This window comes from Mustela lutreola, chromosome 5 (genome assembly GCF_030435805.1).
Source record: "Mustela lutreola isolate mMusLut2 chromosome 5, mMusLut2.pri, whole genome shotgun sequence".
Classification (NCBI taxonomy): Eukaryota; Metazoa; Chordata; class Mammalia; order Carnivora; family Mustelidae; genus Mustela; species Mustela lutreola.
In genome coordinates, this window is record NC_081294.1 from 40,809,899 (window position 1) to 40,823,465 (window position 13,567).

General features: G+C 46.9%; 1 protein-coding gene across 5 annotated transcripts in view; it reads right to left on the reverse strand.

Moving 5' to 3' along the window:
* HTR4 (5-hydroxytryptamine receptor 4) overlaps positions 1-3,768 on the reverse strand; it is a 183,224-nt gene extending 179,456 nt beyond the window's left edge. For 4 of the 5 annotated variants that reach the window (XM_059173986.1, XM_059173984.1, XM_059173985.1 and 1 more), the window contains exon 1: positions 3,642-3,768. The gene's annotated coding sequence lies outside the window, so the exon portion shown is untranslated. Of the gene's footprint in view, positions 1-3,403; positions 3,484-3,641 lie in introns of those variants that run through there. The other variant, XM_059173983.1, reaches the window with a different exon arrangement.
* Positions 3,769-13,567: the final 9,799 nt, after the last annotated feature.

A 13,567-nucleotide genomic window follows, 5' to 3' on the forward strand; every position in this document is an offset into this window, starting at 1 on the left:
TTTCCCTGGAGCCCCCTCAGCTCCCAGTGTACCCAGCCCCACTACCACCTCTCTTCCCCTGCTTAAACTTTGTAGCTTTTTCTGAATAACATGAACGACAAAGAGCGAGGAGAAGAATAAAGGGAGAAATTACATTATTTCAAGTGAACGCAACTGCCAACTTCAGTTTCTAGCTTTCTTAGAAGCAGACTCGGTTCTACAAAGCAAACTAGGAGCTGTTTCAATTCATTTCCACCCTGTAATGTCAAGATCCCATTCATAGAAGAGAGTTTAGTGTGGGGGCTCAGAAGAGACTCCAGAGTCAGACCCAGCTCACCTGCTTCACAGCTCAGAGGACTCAGAACACCTTACCCCACCTCTCGAAGTCTGAGTTACCTCATCTCTGCCAAGGGGCCGGGGGGGGGGGTAATAAAAGTATCTCTCTCACGGGACTCTTAATGAAGATTAAATGAGATCATCCACGTAAAGCATTTAGAACTGTGCCTGGCACAAAATAAGGGCTGGATTAATGTGAGCTATTAGGATTATTATGATAATGTCTCCAAAATGCTTCTTAGCCTTGAGCAACATCTTGAGCATTTCCAGGCATAGCAACAAGGCAGTGAGAAACCAGACAGGATAAAGGTAAATGTGTGAGGGTCATAAAGCTGGGAGTGGGTAGAATAGCAACTAGCAACACACCACTTCAATAACTTATTAAATTACTTTGTCAGGAGGTATTTGGGTACAAGGCTGCAAGAATTGTGTTTGAATTACAGCGGTGGTTCTCAACTGGGACTGGGGGTAGGAAAAGATTTTGTTCCCCCCGGGCACATTTTTGTCGTCACAACGGGTGGTTGCTATAGTCATTTAATGGGCACCAGAGACGCTGCTAACCAGCTGGTGATGCACAGCACAGTCCCTCACAACAACAACAAAAAATTATCTAATCCAAGATGTCAATAGCACAAAGATCTGAGAAACCCTGAATTACAACATTATGTGAAGTTTTCTTAATAAGACTTAACACACTTCTTCAATTTTCAAAAAGGTGATGGCATGGAAGATTCTGGCACTTGATGGGACATGAGAATAGATGACCTCTAAGACGCCTTTAAGCCAAAGGCTTAATGTGGGCAGTTGACCCTTAACCACAAATTTAAGTCAATAGTGTTTCCACCCTTCACCCTTTTGCCTGGATCCTTTCCCTAAGGACACACGGAACTTTAAAAAAAGATGGTTAGGTATTGAAAGACAACCATTAAGTCACCAAGGGACATGTTTCTCACTGAAGGAACACCAATCACAATCAGAGACTTGTAAAGCTGGAAGAAACCTTAGGAAGTGCTCTAGGAATGAGATTCCACTTGAAATCTTCTATCACATTTAACAGATAAAGAAACTAAAATTTAGAAAGGCCCAGAGACTCCATCTAGGTCACAGGAAGCTACCAGCTTCAGAACGTCCAGATCCTTCCAAAGAACTTACTTAACCTATTAGTCAGATAGCGATAGTATCAAGGGTCTCCTCTGTGCATGTGCTTGGCATTTTTTCAGTGATCACAGTCTTCAGCTGTTCCTACCTCTGGAAATCCCTGAATGTAGGGTTCATCTGATAAGGGGGTGTCAGTGGGAATAAAAAAAGCAAACAAAATTAGACTGAAGAAGTACTGAGGGAAAACGGCTAAGCCCTGCCCACGGATCCCGCAGCTCTGGCCTCCAATGATGAAGGGGAGATACAATGAGGTGACTTCAGTTCCCAGCCAAAGTGACTTGGAGCACAGCTGGTGGTTCGATAACAGAGGGTGGGGGAGGGTCAGGAGGTGGGGAGCAGGTCCCTTCTGCTGGGTTTCCAGTGCTCTCCTTCCATCAGAGAACTTGGGGATGGGGATAGGGGATGAACAGGGTCAGGGGGCCCAAGAGGAGTCCAGTGGAAGGAAATACAATCCACTTGGTGGTGGTGAGGGCACTGTGACCCCTATAAGGACCAGTTATAAGGAATAAAATCCAGATAAATCAGAGGAACCAAGAGCACCACTTTCCTCTGGGCCCTCCACGTGCTCAACAGGCGCTGAAGTCAACACACCCCCAAGCTCCCCTGAGCTCAGAAGTGCACCAGTTCTGGGGCAGAAAGGGAGACCTGCTCAAAGGCGCCATATTGATGATGCTCGCCATTTCTCAGGGCGATCGTGGGGAGTGATGCAGACACAAGAAAGTTTAGGGTAAGGGTGGATGGGAAAAATAGATTTAAAAAATAGATTTTAAAAAACGACTTGAGAATGCTGAGCACTCTCTTTACTTTTTAATAATTTTCTGCACCTCATCCATTCCTGGGTGAAAGCTGCTTCTCAGAACCGAATGAGTCTCATCCCCTGTCCTGACTTTTTCCTTCTTTCTAGGGCACGGCATCCGTCACGGTGTCCTTTCCCTTCACCACCTGTGCTCACCAGCAGCACACAGCAGCTCCTCCTCCCTCACCATGGAGCCCGAAGTTCCACCGGAGGACCAGGGCGGACACTGGGGGGTTGGGGTGGAGGAGCCCACCCAGGGAGCCCGACTCCGCAGAATCTAGACTAGAAGGGCAAGAAGGACAAGCCTGCCTCAGTGTCCTTCCATCAAAGCCCACCTAGGAACTATTTTCTGGTTCAGTTTAATGCACCAAATGGGAAATCAAGCCCACATTTTCTCTTTAACCTTGCACTATAGGAAGAAAAGCTGGTGGCCATGACCTGTCCACCTCTGCGGGCCATCCCCTCTTGGGCTCCACAGCCACTTCTTCCAAAGGCAGCTAACAGCACAGTGCCACACGCCGCTGGGGAGCCCGCTGAGGGGAAATGCTCCTGAAACCGGGATTGGGATTCTGTGAAAGACAACCGCAGGAAGCTAGCCCTGGCAGTGACCGTGAACGCTTCATGCCGCACAGCGAGCCCACACACTCGCGGTCACTCACACGCGCAGCCAGGTATGCACCGAGAACCTCCCTGCCTTGTCACATACAGACACACGCAGTGAGAGGGAGTTACACCCTCTCGGCCACACACCCAGGACCACGCTTCCAGTCCACACACACGTATCCAGTTACATACACGGTTATGGATGCGCTACGTTACGCGCCTCTCTCTCTCTCTCTCTCTCTCTCTCTCACACACACACACAGTCAGTGCACAAACGGGCAGTTTCACAAGTACTCACACACACAAGCGCAGGGCACGGGCTCCGAGCCCGCGGCAGTCCCACGCCGGAGACGGGACCTGCACCACACCACCCGCCACCCTCCGCACCCGGGAGCCGCCACAGCGCCCACCCCTCTGGCCGGGCGCGGTCTCCCCGCTCCCGCCGGCTCCCACCAGCCCCCGCCGCGCCCCCGCCCGCACACGTGGGCTCCCAGGGCCCCGGCCCCGCGCGCCCGCCGCTGCCGCACCTACCCGCCGCCCGAGGCGAGGGAGCCAGGCGCCCGGCACGGTGCAGCGGCCACCCCCAGCCGCCGAGCCGAGCTTCTGCCGCCGCCGCGCTCCCAGCCGCTGCCTGCGCCCTCCCCGCCGCCCCCTCGGGTGCCGGCTCCAGCCCCCGCTCCGGGAGGCCGGCGGGCGCGCGGCGCGGGCGCGGGGCTGTGGCGGCGGCGGTGGCTGGACCCCGAGGTGCCGGCCCCGGGCCCCCGCTCACCTGGGCGCGCCGCGCATCGTCCTTCTCCCCGGCCAGCGGGGCAGGGCTGCGCGGGTTCCACGCCCCCAGCCCCGGCGGTCCCCACCCCGCCCCCCGCCCTGGGAGAGGCGACCGCGACGGCTGCGGGGCGCACGCTGGAGTGGGCGCGGAGGCGGCTGCCGGGACCTTGCCCCCCTGGGCTGGCCGCCGGCGCCTCCACTGCCTGAGGGTTGCCCCTGGCCCGCGCTGGCTGCTGGGTGACCTTGGGCAAGTTGGTTAACCTCTCTGAGTGCCCGTCTCCCCTCTGAGAAAAGAATAAATATAAAAGCTGAAGGCGCTGGTGGTACCCGTGCCAGGGGAAATCCTAACCCCAGATAGCTTACTTCCTTCTCATGCCTCTGACTCTGCCCAGGGCTGGGTTAGTTTGGGAGCAGGGCTCTGAGTGAGCTCTGTAGTGCCCGAGATAGAAGGCTCCCAAGTTTTCCAGAGGCAACGTTTCACTGGCCTGAAATCTTCGTAAGGGATCCTGCCCAAGAGTGTCAGTCCACTCTTGGCTTCCCTGATCTGGAAGTAGCTTGCTCTCCCAGCTCCGTCTACTGGTGACCTTGAGCACCTGGTTAGATCCCGGGTCGAGCCTCTGGGCTCCCATCTGTAAAATGGGAACCAGAAACGCACGGGCCGTGTTGAGACTTACCAGAGTTCCGGCCTGTGTGTCACTTAGTGAGTTGTCATTATCTGTGAGCAACTCTGGTAGAATGCAAAACATTTTTCCTCAGTATGTCTGACAACGGCCTCAAATCCTAGGGAGGAAACAATTCAGGAGTTAAGCAAGTCATGCTGAGAAGGTGCAAAGAGGGTCTGCCTTTGGGGAGAAAGGGAAGGAAGCCTGAGGGGGGGGGGCACAATTCACCCCCCCCCCAAGGACCACTGAGGCTGCCAGGAAGCCTGACAAAACAGGGAAGCTGTGACAGTAATTAACCTCTGAAAGCAAATAAATCTTCCAAGACTCTCTTAAAAATTATTAACTTATAATTGTAAGCAAACCCCGAGTGAACTGGAAATTTAATTAACCAAACTATTCATGCCAGAAATTTGAGCTGGTCCCTTTCTCAGCGTATCTCTCCGTTGATATGCCTCTCATTTCTCCCTTCTTTTATCATGCCTGTCTGTCTTCCTCACAGTCTGTATTTCTTCCCCCATCTTAACTCCATACACTTTTTCCTTCTTCTTTCTCCCTTTTTCCGTGTTGGTCTGTACATCTCTTCTTAACCTTCTTTGTGCCCCGTCTGTGTCTCAACACCTCTCACTCCCAGTGTTTCCCACCCATTACTTCTCTCCCTCGCATGGATAGGTCTTGAATCTTTATTCATTCGCAATCGAATAGTGGAAAAGCTGTAAGTTATTTCTCTAATGATAATAAGGTCTGAACTTAAATTTATCACTACGCTGCTGCCCTAAACCAAATACTCTTGATAAATGACCCCATTATCCTCACACTCACGGGAGCTCACCGCCTGAGTCATCTTGAATCACTGCACCTCTGTTCTTTTTCTCCCCTCTCTCCACTCAATCACTCTCCAGTGCCCAGAGAGTCTATCCCCACTCTGCCACAGGCATCTGTCCTTTCCTTCCTATTCCCACTGGGCAGTCACATTTTTTTTCTGGAATCATAAAAAGGACCTTCCACCTGGTCTCTGCCCTCCAGCCCATCCTCATTCCTGGTATCAGCCAGAATGCTTTCCCTCGGGCAGATCCCAGTGGTGTGTCACTCCTGAGCGCTAAAACCTAACGCCCCGGGAAGGCAGAAAGCGGCTTCCCAAAGATAACCATGTCCTAATCCCCAGAACCTGTGTCTATGTTACCTCGCAGGGCAAAAGGGATTTTGCAATTATGATTAAGTTAAGGGCCTTGAGATGGGAGATTATCCTTGATTGTATAGGTGGGTCCCTCAAGTGTCCATAAAAGTAGAAGCAAGAGGCACAAAAAGAGATCAGAATGATGAGCTGAGAAGGACTTGAGCAGCTGTTACTGGCCTTGAAGACAGAAGAAAGCATCCCAAGACAAGGAATGCAGATGGCCTCCAGAGGCTGGGGAAGGCAAGGAAACAGATGCTCCTCTCAAGTCTCCAGAAAGAAAGGCAGCCCTGTGGACGCCTTGATTTTCGTGCAATGAGATTCAAGTCAAGACTTCTAAGCTAGAGAAGTATATGGCAACAATAAATTTGTGTTGCTTTAACCCACTAAATAACTTATTGCATTAGCAACAGCTAACTAATCACAGTGCATCTCTTTTATTTACGAAGGGGCACGTCAATGCCTTATCTTGCTATGAACAGCAATCCTATTTTCAACCACCTTGCTCTACCCAAAACCTTGGCTTTCAAGAGCTCTGTCTGTTCCCTGTACACCTTCTTTTCTTCTGTCATCTGTCCTGGTGTACAATGTCCTCTCCAGAGTGCCCCCACCCCCTCCACCCTCCGCTGCGACATTGCCAGCCCTGACACTTTCTAGTGCATGTAGGTTCCATGGAGCCATTCCTGATCACTCCCTTTGATTCTCCAGAACTTCATATTTGTCCACGTATATTTTCCATGTCAAATGGTGTTTTCTAATGGGAGAGAAGGGGAATAAGACAGAGGACAGGACTCCAAATGCTCAGGTCGAAACTGCTCCTGGCTCTCTGCTCTCACAACACCATGTTCATCTCTCATTGTAGCAGTTACCACCACACTGTGCTGATTTGCAAGTTATTTCTGGGTCTGCACGACTCACTGGATGGTGAGAGCCTCCAAGGTGGAGACTGGGTCTTACCTCCCTTTCTGTGTCCCAACCCCTAGCACGGTGCCGGGCACATAGTAGGGACCCAATAACTGCTTTGGATAGGAAAGCAAGTGCAGTGTCTGATTGTGTTGAGCAGACAGGCTATTAATAAATATTTCTTGCACCATCTGTCTCTATTCAGTTGGGGTGATCGATAGAAACACCTCCGTTAATGCAATGTGGTTTTAAATAGAGTGAGCTGATGCATGGCTTGAACCGTAGACTTTTTCTTTCCTTTATTTAATGTTTGTTTGTTTCTGGTTTTGCTTTGCTTTTACTGAAAAAGAATGCCACAATAAACGGGCTATTTTTTAAAAATCAGTCCTATTTAAAAAGGGCTATTACTTCAAGTAAAATCATTATAAACATGCAAACTCTTTGGCCCAGCACTTCTGTTTCTTAAAATGTGTCCTAAAGGGTATTAAGTCTATGTGCACAAAGATAACCTAAGAACATGTTAACAAGATCTTTTATAAGAGTAAATAATTGGAAATAACCCAAATGTACAACAATAGGAGATTAGCTAAATATATTATCTCTACCATGAGATACCATCCAGGCATTAAACATGATTTTGTCTATTGGTATCTAATATATAGAAAGATTCATGTGAATATTTTTACATTCTTTATTATGCTTACCTGTATTTGCTAACCACCATACGACAAGCATATATTTAGAAGTTAGGTTCAATGATTTTTAAAACTAGCTTTGCCTCCAGAAGGAAAGTTATATAAAACTTCAGTGTTTTTCCAAGTTCCAAGAAAATCTATCTACAGATAATTCTCTGATTACGACAAAAACAAAGTCACAAAAGGCTTGAAATACAGCCCAGGCCTGTCTTCATTCTACTAATCCATTCACTCTAGGAATATTTATTGTACCCTCTCATTTAAGGCCTTTGGTAGCAAGCAACAGGAAAGGACTTTAGCTAATGTAAGCCAAAGGGAAATTGTTGGAATATTATCTAAAATCTCACAGAATCCCCAAGATGCTGGGAGACAGGCTTAGAGAAGCAGTTACCCACAGAACTCCAGAAAACCAAGACGCAAAAAGCGCACTAACTGCGTCACAGAAAAACTCCATCAGAATGGTGTGCCATCCGTCCTGACACAGGGAATGGCCTCCACCAGTCTCCATCCTTGGGCCACTCACCCAAGGTCAAAGTCACTGGAATATACCCTAGACTGGCCAAGCCTAGCTTTGTGTCTCCTCTTTCACCCATTCTGGATCACAGATGAAGGAGGGAAAGCATCAGGTCCTTCCACCAAGACGATGCTATGGGGGAGATTGCCTCAGTAAATTTGGGATGCTGCTAGAAAGGTAAAAGGGCCACTGGCAGTGTGAGGATAATAAGCGGCCACTGCCGGCCCCTGCCACATGCTGTTCCAGCATCCAGGCCCGATTTCTCAGCCAGGAACCCTCCAGCATGAAAAGCTCAGAGGAGCTACCAGGCCCAACACACAGCTCAGAGGAGATGAGGAAGTCCTCGATTCTATTAGGACATTGATAAACTTGAAAAATGTTGAGGTTTTCTTTGGCTAACTTCTTCCAGTCTGCAGAAACAAATAATACTGTTTTTCTCTTCTGGTTGTCGACACTTGACCTGTGGGGTACATATATCTTCTGGTGTACTTACTGCCCAACCACCGGCCGTGCGGTGGGTATCTTATCAGCGCCACACTATGGGGGTCATCTTAAAAGTCTCAAAGGTTGTATTAAGCTTCTTTTCACTTTGGCTGTCTTCATTACGAAACGAAGCTGTGTGTGTGTGAAAAAGAGAGAGAGAGAAAGTAGACAGAGAGCTCTTCTTTGCTCAGAGAAGATGGAAATTAAATTCCAAATCCAAATTGCTGAAATAAATCAGTGTTCCCCTTCGAACTCACAAATTTGAAGTCTGCATACCTTCCATCCACTTAACTGCTGCTAAAAATTTAAACAGTTGAACAAAGAGTTTTAACATAGTTGCAAAGGCACGGAAACCAAACTGTGGATACCTTTCCTAGTAATGAAGCCAGGACAGCCTGGCTTCATTTTAAGCAACTACCCAGAAAAACTGAGAGCCTAGCACAAGACACAGTGGAATCCACAGGCACACGGATCATTCACAGGAGTCCTCAGTTGACTTTATAGACAACCGTTCTGTGTCAGGGGAATAAGTTTGAACAAAACTTTCTCTAAATGCAGTTCTGAATCAGAGAAGGCTCAGCAATTTGTTGTTTGCGGGATCTCCCTGAGAGGGCCATGTTTACTCTCATTTTGTACCACGTCCTGGACTGCATGATTATCTCCCGTGCCCCAAACCCAGCTCAGACCCTGTGAGAGGTCCTGTGGCTCAGCCCCTGTCCTCCTGGACTCTGCCTCCTCTGCCCAGGCAGCGCAGCTCACAGCGCCCTCCTCTCCCACTGGGCTCCAGCCACAGGACTCTTCAGGACTCTGCTCAGAGACCGCCCTCTCTGGCCCGGGTCTTGCACTTACTGTTTTGTAGACCTGAAAGGCTTCTCCTCTGGTTCAACCTTAATATCTCTTACAGCATGGTTTCCTCTTGACCCGTTATCCCGTCTTGTGATTTTCTGTCCTGGCACTGTTTATATAACAAATGGCCCTCATCTCCCTCTGTAACTGATTCATTGATGTATTTTTTTACCTGCTTACTTTCTGCCTCCCCAGTAAAACACAAGCTGCTAGACGCAAGAGACTCTGCACTTGAGAAAGAACCTGACCTAGAGTAGACACTCCCTTGGTAAGAGCTGACAAATGGGAGAACGACCCAGACATCTGAATTTGCATCCAGAGCTTTCCTGCTTCCAAAAGGTGAGCGTACTTCTAGGAACCAAGAGCCCCTGGGGGCCAAAAGAACTCACATCCCCGTGGATGAAAGTATGATCTCTCACTTCTATGGGAGACTGTGGCTTCAGGAGAAGTAGACTCAGCTGCAGGAGGCATTGGGAAACAGAACAGGTGGTTCAGATGCACTGACTTCCTGTATCAGAAACCAAACGGTGGGAGAGGAGCCATGGAAGGACGAGAAAAGCCTCCGGCTGCCTCTCACCCGGAAAGAGGTGCCCGGAAGTCAGTCTAGTCTAAAGGGAATTAACAGGATTAGGCAAGAGAATATGAGACCACATAAATTCAAGATAGAGTGTTCCTAATAACTTGCTATGTGGCAAAGTCTTTATGAACCAGCTCTTTGAACACTGAAAAGCCAACGCCTGAAGCAGCGAAGAATAGAGACCGATAAAGAGTGACCCAGCAGAGTTATCACATCCTGATAAGAGGCTCTGGCCCTTTTTTGTGTTTAGCTGTTCTTTGTCCTCTAGTCTTCCTGATATTGTTGGGTTTAATCTATTTACATTTGAAAAGGCCATTAACGAATTCATGTTTTAGTATCAATAAAAATCAGGTAAATGAATATTTAGTCTATCCAGAAGGAAAATGAGAAAATAAAGTGTCCGAGGACAACTGGATCAGGGAGACAGACAGCATGTGACCTGCCGGGCAAAACTCTGGCACGACTGAAGATTTACAAATTATTTCTTAATTTATAGGTAGTAAAATTCACTGGGTTTCTTGTTTGTTTTTGTTTTTGTTTTTGTTTTTGGTGTGGAGTTCTGTAAGTCTGGGTAAATGTATAGAATTATCTGACCACCACCACATTCAGGTTATGGCAACACTGAGTTTTAACGTAGATAGGGGTATTTCAGGATAAATTAATTCTTTTAAAAGATTTTATTTATTTATTCATGAGAGAGAGAGACAGGCAGAGGGAGAGGGAGAAGCAGGCTCCCTGCTAAGCAGAGTCTGATGCAGGACTCGATCCCAGGACCCTGGAATCATGACCTGAGCCAAAGGCAGATGTGTAACCAACTGAGCCACCCAGGGGCCCTTAGGGTAAATTTAATGGGACGTGTTTTACTAGCTTTGGCTAATATGGACAAGTCTAGTCCTCCTTCCTACTACCCATCCCCGCCCCTCCCCCCATCCTGTACAAGTTTGTCCCATGCCGAAACTTGGAAGCTTTTGTCCTGTCACTAAGAGACGAAGCTCGAAAGAGGGCAGAAGTGGCTGCAAGAAGGAAAGTGGGCAGATGTGGACTGGCCTCTCACCCCGCCGGATTCCTTGGACTGGTTTGAGCTATAGATAGAAAGAGTCAAAAGCAAAAACCAGTCGTGACATTCAGGAAAAATACGTGAGAAGCGAAGCACAAGTCAAGACTGTGGGTTCAGGGCCCACTAATAAAGCTGGGCTCAGACGTGGGGAGAAGACCATGTCCTGGCACTTGGAGAGGCAGGTCATTCAGAGCCCCAGCCCTAGCACGGGCATTGGTGGTCTCATGATAGGATCTTTGTGACACAGGGGGTCAGAGCAGACAGGGACAAGTGAGTATGGCTGACACGTTTGGTCTGGGGGTGCGTGTGTGGTATTCCTTTGGGGTCTCCTACAGAGAATAAGGAGCACTTACAATAGGTTGCTTAGTGGTGGTTTGAACTAGCATTTCATGTTTAAAGAAGGTGACCTGGGTACTAAGGAGTTGACAAATGTCTGTCCTGCAAAAGATTTACTAGTTTTCCATGTAGCAGCCCCCATGCTCCACCATGGGGATATGAAGAATAAGAAGATAGATACCTCTCTTTAAATCTCTCAGAGCCAGCTAGAGGAGATAGGGCTGGACAGAGATAATTTCAATATATTGGGCAAGTTAATCAGGCATACATGGAAAATGGAGCTCAGGGCATTTATTACTGTTGTAGTCATTATTTTAGTATTACATAACAAATATTTATGGAGTGCATACTATTTGCTAATTATTGTGCTGAGAAAGGTTTAGGAACTTGATATTGATAGAACATGACATGGTTAAAAAGTGGCGGGGCCAAGATGGGAATTCAGGCTCTCTGACTTCGAAGGCTTTGCTGTGAGCAGCCATGGAACAGAAATCATAACGATAACAATAAGGTATAAACAACATGAACAGTTGATGACATTATATGTATTGGGGATTCACTATCTCCTACAATGTTAAGAGCAGTTATGCAGAGGGAAACAATAAAGCAGGCCAGATTTCTGAGGCATGAGAAAGCGGAACAGGGTCCCGGATATTAGACAGAAATGATTCAGCGGGTGTAAGACTGTCTCCACATTTGGAGCCGTCTAGCACTGGAGGTACCAAAGCACTGGCTGGCTACCATCTGCCAGGAATGCTGAAGCAAGAACCCCTGCTCCAGGTGCGAGGTTCAACATCACCTCTGCCACTCTCCGAGCTCAATGATTCTCTGATGCTGAGATTTGAAAGCTCAGTCTCTTGTGCCAGCTCCTTCTCCGGCGAACACTTAAATGTCACAGCCCTTCCTCTTCTTTCACTCTCTACAGGCCCCCAGACTCTTTCATCCACAAGGCTTGCTTTAATTATCCTTTGTAAGCTAGCAAGTCCCCAGTTTTGCATGTCAGCCCAGAATTCTTTTCTGAGCTCCAGATCTACCTCTCGGGTGTAAGATGGTTGATGTTGGGAGTATGTGGTCTAATTTGGCCTGGCTGAGCACGGAAGAGACATCTGAACACAAAGAAACAAAAAGATGCAAATTAGTTCAAATCGGAGTCTAGGAAACTTACAGAAATGATAAAGGTGTTTGATGGTGCTTAAAAGATTTGAACTTGAATGACACAGACTTGTGTTTTTGACCACTTAGAAAGGTAGTGTAACTGAGCATATAATTTGGGCCTTCCGGGACAATATTTATAATGTCATAATGATTTAAGTGTTGTTTTCATAAAGATCGATCCAGGCATGAGCAAGTGGTCCAATCTGGGCCAATGATACACAGAGAGACTTTGCTGGGAGTCTGGGAAGAAACTGTTTTTGCTTTCCCCTAAGCAGTCTCAGAAAAGTACATCTCCCACCCTCTCTGTATAGTGAAATATAAGGATACAATCACAGGAAATTCCACAGCCATCTCTGCCCTTGTAGGGACACCCCGTCTGGGGGTAAAACAGTGCATGAAAAGGGTAAGTGTGAATCTCTGAGAAATGGAACTAAAGTCCAGATAATGTTAGCATCTGCTGGATCAAGCTATACCTGAAGCCGTAGATAACCCTTGAACTATTCAGTTATATAAAGCAGTTTATTTTTTAAGGGCCTGCCCAATATTCTTCATCTATATCTATGAATGACAAAACCTTAATTTTATTCAATAGTGCCCTGATTCCAAATAAATAACTGCATTCCCAGCCTCCTAGCACACACGTGAGCTCTGGCCAATGAAATTTAGAGATGTGCTATAGGGAACTTTTGGGAAAATGCCTTCAAGATTCTTGATATGCCAGGGGCATGCCGTATTTATTTTGCTCCTTATATCTTCTTATGGAGTGAGGAGCAGCAATAGGCATTTTGGAACCATGAAGATAGAAGCCAAGAGGAAGCAGAAAACTAGCAAAGCCTAAGTCCCTAAAACGTGGAGCTTTCATAGCAAAGACTGACTGCCTATCTTCAAGCTTCTTCTCCCTGAGAAAAGAAATGGTAAAGTGTCTGAATTATTTATCTTTCATTATATTTAGTAAAGTTAGTCCTATATATAGCTGGTTTTTTTTTTCCTGTGGTGTGCAAATTTAAACAGTCCTGATAGATGAACTTGAAACAAAACAAACAAAAAGAATTATCTTCTCAGAAGATAACTGACTTTTCGGTGGTAAAAAGATAGAGGGGTGACCATCACTTTTCCTATAAGTACTTCATTATTTCACTTTTTTAAGCTTTGGTGTAAAAAATGAAACATGAAGACAATGCAATGAGGCCTGGAGAAGCCTAGAGTAAGGAGTAAAACATCAAAATATAAAGAGGATTGATGTTATACAGAAACCCTGGATGGTTCTCTATCTAAGGGAAGTTTTAAATTATGGAAGAAATTACTAGAAAGCATTGTGTGTATATGTACCCACACACACACACACACATACACACATATCAGAACAAGGTTGCATCGACCATTAAATGATATGAGAAAATATTCACAAAATATTGTTAAGAGAAAAAAAAATGGAATGCCTGATAGTATGATTAAGAGCATTCCAACTGTAGAAGTGACTGTGGTACAGGATTAAAAACTATGAAGAATTTCATAAAACAGCCATGGT